Consider the following 10,000-nt stretch of genomic DNA (forward strand, 5'->3'; position numbering starts at 1 on the left):
CGTGTGTTATGAGTCAAGCCATTCCCAAGGGCGGACTGGTGCAGTTGTATGGCCCAATGACGGGCTACTGCCGAGCGGGAAGATGGTATACCCTGGCAAATAGTGTCTAACTTCCGCATCAGTCGATTAATCGTGGGAGTGCTGAATGCGGCCGCGAAATCCGGATCGCTCTGCAGGCCTATGCGTTGCATCCGACGGCGATATATTACGCCTATTTGGTGGCGCATACAGGGGATTGATAATCCTCCGTCGCTTATTTTTGCATGCAGGAAGGCAGTGGGAGTGGTTATAGGCAGGTGTAAGGTTGCCTTTACAAAACGCCTGATTAGGCGGTCAATGTACTCCAGCTTGCCTGCAGTGATGTCGGAGGTTTGGTTACAATGCATAAGCCGCGGTATTAGATAGCGATTCAAAATATATATTTTCTGCCATGGGCGAAGGGCAGCACGCTGGAGCCGTTCCAGCATCGAGGCCAGATTCGCAGCCGTGGGGGCGATCATGCCACGCTGATTATAATTATGTCCCAAGTATTTCAGCTGTTCAAATACTTTTAGTGCCGGGACAGCTTTGCCGTTAATTTCAAAGCGCGATTTGGTGTCCACAGCGACGCGCTTGGTGCCAGGGACGCTCGCAAGTTGTAATGCGCGGCACTTCGAAGGATTTACCTCCATGTGTGTCTTCTCCAAAAAGACGCGCAGCTTGTCCAAGTGTTCGCGAATGCCGTGCACGGTGTTGCTTATGAAGATGATATCATCCGCGAACAGCAGACAGCCAATCTTTGCATCGCCGATGGTGACACCATCAGCGGGATCAATGGAGGAAACGAGTTCGTCCATTACGATGTTAAATAAGATTGGACTGTCTGTATCCCCCTGGCGTACACCACGACGCATCTTGATGGGAGTACTTCTGTCGCCATGACACTCTAAGGTGGTTTCCGCGTCGCTGTATGTAGACATTATATAATCGATGGTGTGCCGATCGAGCCCCTTTGAAATTAGAGCGTGTTCTATTGCAGTCGGGTGAATTTTATCGAAAGCTTTTGTTAGGTCTATTGAGAGCACATAGAGCTGTTTACCGTTGCCTCGGTGTTCACGCAAAATGGTATCCAGCACTGTGAAACTGGTCATTATACCATCGCCCGGGGTAAACCCTCGCTGTGCATGGTGTAGTTTAATGTTATCCGAAAGACGTGAGGCCAAAATTTTGTGCAGCAAACGACTAAACATAGATGAAATTGTAATCGGGCGCCAATTGGACGACTTGGAGAGGTCGCCCTTCTTGGGAATCATAACGGTGCGATTTCTTCGGAGAATGGATGGAGTATGGCAGAGGCCAAAGACGACATTCAACAGAGCCACCAAGTCGGGCATATCCACGGCTCGAAGGTGTTCACGAGTAATCCCATCTGGGCCACACGCAGATTGTTTGAGTCGACGCAGAGAGAGCTCCACCTCTCGAAAGGTGATGGGATAGTCCAGGTGATGAGTCTCAGCTGGACGTAGCGGCGTAGGGCACGTATAGACTGGCCGCTCCTCGAAAAGGGGACGGAACTCGGCCTCAAGCTCACTCATAGGGGGATGGACTGCGATGTTAATGTCCTTGTTATCCAATATTGCGTGTGCCAGTTGTGTTGGGTTCGTGTCGAATAGGCGCTGGTGACTAGCGAACTTGGCAGACCTAATAGCAGCATGGTTAGTTTTTGATTTGTGTTTGGGCTTGGATTTCTTTCTACTATTCTTCCTATTGGAGCGTTTACGATTTTTAGGTCCGGAGTTTCCAGAAGTGGGCAATGGCCCGGCAAGACTACTGATTATGGAGGATATAGAGGGGTCAAATTCATCATAACTATTGCATTCTGAGAGCTGATGAAGGAGGCGTTGCACGTTTTCGGAACAAGATGGAATTAGTTCTTGCAGGTAGGTATAAATATCCTGGTGCTTGATAAGCGCGCAACCGCTACCGGTGGCATTAGACGCAATGATGTTGGAATCTAATTCTAATTCGGCAGGTGAAGAAGACGGCGAAGGAGCCGGTGTTGAAACTGGAATTTCGGGTGAGCCAGAGTTTGAGGTATCAGAACATACATTGGTAGGAGAAGAAGAATTGGTGGACAAAGCTATTTCCGAAAGAATGGTTTGATATGACTGATTTTGGCGCCGTTTCTTAATGCCATCAGCTGTGCGGCCAGGATGCAGAGCAGCCAGGCGCACGTTGATCTCCTTCTGTGGTAAGCCTGCGGGGAGCTGGGACTCTAATCGAGCTAGTTGTTTTTCCTCAGCAGGGGTCCATCTAGCCCTCGAAGATGCGGCTCTTTCCTCGGTGAGTTGAACATCACGCGCGTTGTAATCCTCCGTGTGAGAGTGTTTCATATGTTGGCGCAAGCCAGCATACTTAGGATATGTGTTTCCACATACCTGGCAGGTGTAGGTGCCATCGCTATTTGGAGGAGGTTGGTTGCAACGGCGGATATGCTGTTTACGGAGCGCCAGGGTCCTAGCGGATAGGTCAATTTTGCAGGAGGGACACTTCGAGCAATCTAGATCCGAATGTAAATCGACGGAATATCCTTGAGACATCGCCGAGTCGTCAACAGGAAGGCAATCGGGCATCCGAGGCTTCGTTTGGGTTTTAGGAGCAATTGGGGTTTGGAGCAGAGCTCCGAGGCATCACAGGGCTGCTAACCCGGGGACGCCTCCGACGTAATGTCGTGTGGGCTTGCGCCCGTTCGCCGCACGCCGTTTAGCCGTGACTGGGACTGCGATGGTGACGTGAGTCACCCAAACAGCCAACCAGTCACGTTACCGGCAGGTACCACTAGGAGGTAGGTCGTGCGACTTGGATGGGAGAGGCTGAAGGACCTAACGAGAGGTCTGAGTTACGCATTGCCATCCCTGCAACCATGACTCACGCAAGCGACGGAGTTTTTCCCCGGCGAACCGAAGGAGAAACTCGGAGCGATTTACGCTTAAGAGAGTCATAGTTACTCCCGCCGTTTACCCGCGCTTAATTGAATTTCTTCACGTTGACATTCAGAGCACTGGGCAGAAATCACATTGCGTCATCACCCTTGAGGGCCATCGCAATGCTTTGTTTTAATTAGACAGTCGGATTCCCCTAGTCCGTGCCAGTTCTGAGCTAAGCGTTGAATGGCGGCCGAAGAGGCGAAAAGGACGGCCGAAGCCGTCACAAGAAGCCTCGCAGCAAGGAAGATCCGTTGGCGGCCAAGGCACGGGACCGAGCTCGGATTCCGGGACGCGACGCGAAGTCGCCAACCGTTCACCTCGCCCAGGCCCGGCACGTCAGCCTGGCCAACTTCCCGACCAAGCCCGACACGCCCCGCTCCTCAGAGCCAATCCTTATTCCGAAGTTACGGATCCAATTTGCCGACTTCCCTTACCTACATTAATCTATCGACTAGAGGCTCTTCACCTTGGAGACCTGCTGCGGATATGGGTACGAACCGGCGCGATACCTCCACGTGGCCCTCTCCTGGATTTTCAAGGTCCGAGGGGAAGATCCAGACACCGCCGCAACTGCGGTGCTCTTCGCGTTCCAAACCCTATCTCCCTGCTAGAGGTTTCCAGGGAACTCGAACGCTTATACAGAAAAGAAAACTCTTCCCAGATCTCCCGACGGCGTCTCCAGGTCATTTTGGGTTACCCCGACGAACACTCTTACGAGGGCCCGATTGGTATGCGGTTCCGCTGCCGGGTTCCGGAATAGGAACCGGATTCCCTTTCGCCCGATGGGTGTGTTTCTTCCCAAATCACGCAAAATTATATAAACAACGACGCATCTGCGACGCAACGACGACACGACTTGCGTTCGATAGTTTGTAAGATTTAACCAAGCAAAAAATAGAAAAAAAATCGCTTTCAGGCGTTCGACAACGTCGCATCACGTCGAACGTGAAGTATCCATCGATCCGAACCGCGATCATTTTTTTTCAGCGTTCAAACGTTTTTGTCAATTTATCAATAAAAATGATCATGTTCGAGCGGTGGATTAGGACACAAACACGAAACGACGGCGACGTAAATTGTTATTTAACTGCAATTTTTTTCTCTTTTTAACATTTTTTGCCTTTTGCGCGCGTACGTGCGTGCGAGCGTACGTATGTTTGTCATTTGCGTTCGAAAAGCGTGAATTTTAGGACACCTCATCAACATTAGATTTCTCTTAGGGCTTAGGATCGACTGACTCGTGTGCAACGGCTGTTCACACGAAACCCTTCTCCACGTCAGTCCTCCAGGTCCTCGCTGGAGTATTTGCTACTACCACCAAGATCTGCACCGACGGCGGCTCCAGGCAGGCTCACGCCCAGACCCTTCTGCGCACACCGCCGCGACCCTCCTACTCGTCAAGGCTTCATGGAGAACGGGAACTAAATCCCGTTCCTGCGCACTTGCCGTTGACGGCGGAGTATAGGCGCGACGCTTCAGCGCCATCCATTTTCAGGGCTAGTTGCTTCGGCAGGTGAGTTGTTACACACTCCTTAGCGGATTCCGACTTCCATGGCCACCGTCCTGCTGTCTTAAGCAACCAACGCCTTTCATGGTATCCCATAAGCGTCGACTTAGGCGCCTTAACTCTGCGTTTGGTTCATCCCACAGCGCCAGTTCTGCTTACCAAAATTGGCCCACTTGGCACTCTGATCCAAGAAAAATTTTATCAATTTATATCTCGTGGCTTCATGAAAATTCAAGCAAGCCAGAGATCTCACCCATTTAAAGTTTGAGAATAGGTTGAGGTCGTTTCGGCCCCAAGGCCTCTAATCATTCGCTTTACCAGATGAGACTCGTTATGCGTTCGAGTCGAGTGCCAGCTATCCTGAGGGAAACTTCGGAGGGAACCAGCTACTAGATGGTTCGATTAGTCTTTCGCCCCTATACCCAGTTCCGACGATCGATTTGCACGTCAGAATCGCTACGGACCTCCATCAGGGTTTCCCCTGACTTCGTCCTGACCAGGCATAGTTCACCATCTTTCGGGTCCCAACGTGTACGCTCTAGGTGCGCCTCTTCTCGCAATGAGAACGAGACGCCCCGGGAGTGCGAGGCCTAATCGTAACGAGGCCCATCCTCCCTTAGTCGACTTCACGGACGACTTTCACTTTCATTTCGCCTTTAGGTTTATCAAATCCCAATGACTCGCGTACATGTTAGACTCCTTGGTCCGTGTTTCAAGACGGGTCCCGAGAGTACCCAAAGCAATAGCGTCGCCGACCGGTAATTCAAAGTTTGGCCAGTCCAAGGACTCCGCCTGCCAACAGCCCGCCAGGCCCGGTTACGGCGCTAAGTCCGTACATCCGGTATCTAGACTGGAACGAGCTTGCGGCGGTCCTGGACGCAGTGCGTTCGAGAATTTTGCGGCCCGATACCGTCTGAGTACCGTCGCGCAGTCGGCCGGGCATCCAAGGGGCTGTCATCGTACGCTAAAAGCGACGGACAGTCTTCGCCTCGGGCCTTAGACCGACACGCAACGGGTCGCGACGTTCTACTAGGGGAGAAGTGCACGACTACATAGCCGGAACATTCGCCGCGGGTGGTGTGCCCACGCCGATGGGAAACCCGCCGTAACGGGACCATCCGGGGCACTATCGCACCAACACGGGAGCCAGCTTCGTTGACGATGAATCTCCCCATTCGATCTTTTGGGTTTCTCGGGTTTACCCCTGAACGGTTTCACGTACTCTTGAACTCTCTCTTCAAAGTTCTTTTCAACTTTCCCTCACGGTACTTGTTCGCTATCGGTCTCGTGGTCATATTTAGCCTTAGATGGAGTTTACCACCCACTTAGGGCTGCACTCTCAAGCAACCCGACTCTAAGGAGAGATCCACCCGAGACGCGTACCGGTCGCTACGGGCCTGGCACCCTCTATGGGTAAGTGGCCCCATTCAAGATGGACTTGGACGCGATTCGATGTCTCGGGATAAACGGATCCTCCTGAACACTACATTTCCCAGCGGCGTTAACCGCGGGATTCAGTGCTGGGCTCATTCCTGTTCGCTCGCCGCTACTAAGGAAATCCTTGTTAGTTTCTTTTCCTCCGCTTATTAATATGCTTAAATTCAGCGGGTAATCTCGCCTGCTCTGAGGTCGTCGAAATTTTATTATTTCTTTTCAAAGTTTTACCACAAATTGTACGCTCTTTTCGGGGTTTCGACACGTAATACGAAAGGTATATTAATACCAACGACGCACAGGGATTATGTCGTTCGATTTTTTCCTTGTATCGTTCGATAACCAACTATTTTTCTCTTTTCGGATCAACACAATATCGTCGACTACTCGAAGGTACGTACGAGCCAAAATGAAAGCTCGGTGTCTCCTCTCTCTTTTGTTCGACAAAAGAAAAAAGGCACTTAAAACGCCGCATATTCGGGCAGGCGGGACAACGACAAAAAAAAAAAAACGACGACGACGACGTCCGGTTGTTCTCGACTCGCGTCGGAGTATATATGTATATATTATAATCGGATATATCTTTTTATCTATCCAGGGCGCGTTAAAACAAACGACGAGGAGAGACTACGACAACGAGGAGATAAAGGTCGGACCTTTTCTTCTTACCCTCGGCGCGCTCTCGCACACGATCGTTTCATGTTTCTTTTGTCCCCTAAAGGATACATATACCGTTACAACATATTTACGTTCGAATATACACTCGACGGTCGATAAACCGTAAAGACGCATCGTCCGATACGTTTTTTCTTTTGCTGTCGCGTTCCGACGCAAAATCCCAAGAAAAGGGCGAGAATGCCAGAGACAGCCATGTAAACCATCGGTGAGTGACTTATCATGGTCCAGAGAATAAAGGGTTAAAGGAAAAAAAAAATCCCATTTTTAACGTGCGTGGTACACCTTCGTCGTGTATATATCGTTCGATGAAACCACGAGCGCACAAAAGGAGGAACAAAAGCGTTTCGAGATCGATCTTCGGTGTAAATGTCATTGTTCATTTGCGTTCGACCGTTGTTCGATAAAAGAAATTTAACACACGAACAACAATGAAGGGAGACTCTCGCAAGACGATCACCAAATAAGCGTTTATCGTTCGATCGGTCCGGGTTTTTCAACGTCCGTCCGGCACAATTATGCACTTCGAGGACTGGACGACCGGAACCCGTATTGGGATCGCGCGGTCTTCCGCTTCTAATCAACGACAACGAAGCGATCTGCGCTTGTAAATGTTAAAAAAACGTGGCGAAGCTACGATCTCGTAATAATTTAACCGTGAAAGAGCTTCCGTCGCACGTTTATTTTTAACTTTTCTCCTCGTTGTATAAACTTTCGCACCGTCGAAAAAAAAATTCGACAATCATTTCAGACAACGTCGGGAGCGCGGAGAAACGCCGTAAACACGCTCTACTCTCGGCTTGCTTCCTTCAATTGGTGTCTAACAATTCTCTCGCAGGGCGAAGAATCATTTTCTCTCTCGTCTAAATATCCTTCTGTAGTTAGGTGTTTTCGACTCGGGAGCGCTCTTTCACGGGCGGTCGTATATGGTCTCTTTTAGGGGTTTAACTAGAAACCACGACTCACGCAAGCCGAGATAAGCGCATTCCGCCGAGAAGATCCTAAAAACTAAGAATTGCGAGATATACGAAAATGTTCTTCTGTCGCCTGTGAAAAAAATGAACACTAGCAAAGAGAGGGCGAGACACGAACGTTCCATTTAACATTCTCCGCGTCAAACGCCGACGAAATGTCCAACCATCGCTCGTACGTTTTCGCCAATTTCGCAAGTTGTTCTCTCTCTCGCGTTCGACCATCGGATCCCGCTCCGAAACGTTCGACTTTTCGGCGTTTAACAGTTTCGTTTTATCTAGTCGAACGACGAGCGGTACCGAAAAAAATTTAACAATGAAGAGAAAACCTTTTGCTGCTAAAGGCAAACGCAAGCAGTCTTTAGTTATATAAACGACCCTCAGCCAGGCGTGGTCCAGGAATTGTATCCGTGGACCGCAATGTGCGTTCGAAATGTCGATGTTCATGTGTCCTGCAGTTCACACGTTGACGCGCAATTAGCTGCGTTCTTCATCGACCCACGAGCCAAGTGATCCACCGTTCAGGGTAATCGTATAAAAATTTTTGTTCATATTTAACAACTCAGCGTCTGAAAACCAGTATGTACGTGATTTATTTAACCTGGTTTATAAATTCGTTCGATTGTCCATAGAATACTAACTCCAATCCAAGCGCAAGATCGAGTATCGGTATTCGGACGTCGTCCCGTCATAGCTCTGTTCACAGATTTACCCGAGCTGATTGATGATTAAGACGACACGATAACGTCCATGGACGGGTAAAGGACCGTATAAAACTACAGAACCGCCGATGAAACAACGCTCTGTGGCGCATTTCTCTTCGTGCGGCGAGTTTTCAGTCCGTTCCGGGTGGTAAAGTCATTCAAAAACCGTGGAAAATACGAAACGCGCTGTCGCGCGTAACACAGAGTCTCCTGCTCGCTGCTTACATATATTGGACGTCTTGGCGGTATCGCGAGATTCGATACGGACACTCCATGGCCGGCGTCAGATCGGTCTACCAACGAAGGAGACTACGCTATCGTTTTCGCTTCTCAGCCGGTCCGTAAAGCGATACGTTACCATATCGTCCGTCGTAAGCAGGCGGACTCTCGTGAAGTTGCGACTTCGTTCGTCGAAGCGGTTTCGTGGTTCGATTTCCATCGGTTACCCGGACACCCCCCGCGTGAAAGCCTCCGTGTCACACTCTAAATTTCGTTTCTCGTTTAACACGAAATAGAGAGAGGCTAAAAGGGGGTGTTCCCTTTGTCCAAAGACAAAATTTATAGAGAGAAAGAAAATAAAATGAGAGTCTCTCACGAAGCGGGCGAAAAAAAAAAAAACAAGAAATTTAACAATTTTTTTTCGCAAACCCATGCATTTCGTTACCAAACGTCCCAAAATATTTCTTTATATTCTCTCTCGTGTTTTCACACGGGGTCGAGAGAGTACGCAACACGAATCAAGAATAAAAATTATAGAAAGGAAAGTCCGATAAGAATATTTCGAGATTCTTATAACCTTCACCTCTTCCTTACTTCTCCGAAATCTCACGCTTTCCTGGCGCGTATCTATTTAACAATTTCGATTCTCTCCTCCTTTTAACTCAGACGTCGCAACGAACGGGTACACCATGCATACGATCCATTTTTTACATAACGAACCTTCTGCCGGTAAAATTCGCGACAGATTCATTTATGTATAGATATATTTTTATATGAGAATGTTCGGGATTTTCCTTCGTGTTCAAGTTGAACATTCTTGTTACGACGACTTTTTGTATTTATCGAAGGATCGTGCGGTACCCGTTAATAAGAAGTAAACGACGTCCCGGGAGAGTCGAAACCTTTCTTATACGCTACGGAAAGAAGAGCCGAGAAGATAGAGAGGAAACTCTCGATTTTCTTTCGTCGGTAAACTTTCGTTCTTTCTATTTACAGCGTTCGACATGAAACGGCGTTGCTCTCTCATTTTTTAAACTTTATTTAACGTTAGCGCTTGTTCGTACGAAACGCGTCGGCGGATACGAAATACGGACGGGAGTATCGACGATGAGAACCAAAGCGACCTCCTACACGTAACCGTAATATCTCTCCGCATCACGACTGCCGTAACGACGAATTGTCATTTAACATTTTTGGTATCTGTTTTTTCTTTCGTTTGTTTGCTACTACCTCCAAATATTTCTCTCCCTTTCTCTCTCAATCATCTATCGTGGCTCGTTTATACGCATTTTTGTTGTGTACGGCCAATATATTTATTATTTGTTTATTATACGCGAGGAGCTGCACTTTTCATCCTCATTTTTGCGTATCATGTGTTATAGTCATATATACTTTTGGCTGCTTTTCACAGTTTTTGCGTGTATTCATATCGAGAGTCATAGATTTTGTCAAGTTTTTCTTTGGCACGTACTGAATATATTATTATCATGTGTTTAGTGTCTTTGCGTATCATGTGTTTTAATG

General features: G+C 48.5%; 1 non-coding gene and 1 pseudogene across 1 annotated transcript; both read right to left on the bottom strand.

Moving 5' to 3' along the window:
• Nucleotides 1-6,105, bottom strand: part of LOC143266453 (large subunit ribosomal RNA) — an 8,326-nt pseudogene extending 2,221 nt beyond the window's left edge.
• Nucleotides 6,106-7,927: 1,822 nt separating this feature from the next.
• On the bottom strand, nt 7,928-8,082 carry LOC143266455 (5.8S ribosomal RNA). The gene has a single exon (XR_013041433.1). It is a non-coding gene; the product is annotated as a 5.8S ribosomal RNA (ribosomal RNA).
• Nucleotides 8,083-10,000: the final 1,918 nt, after the last annotated feature.

Source organism: Megachile rotundata, unplaced genomic scaffold, assembly GCF_050947335.1.
Source record: "Megachile rotundata isolate GNS110a unplaced genomic scaffold, iyMegRotu1 scaffold0786, whole genome shotgun sequence".
In the NCBI taxonomy this organism is placed as follows: domain Eukaryota; kingdom Metazoa; phylum Arthropoda; class Insecta; order Hymenoptera; family Megachilidae; genus Megachile; species Megachile rotundata.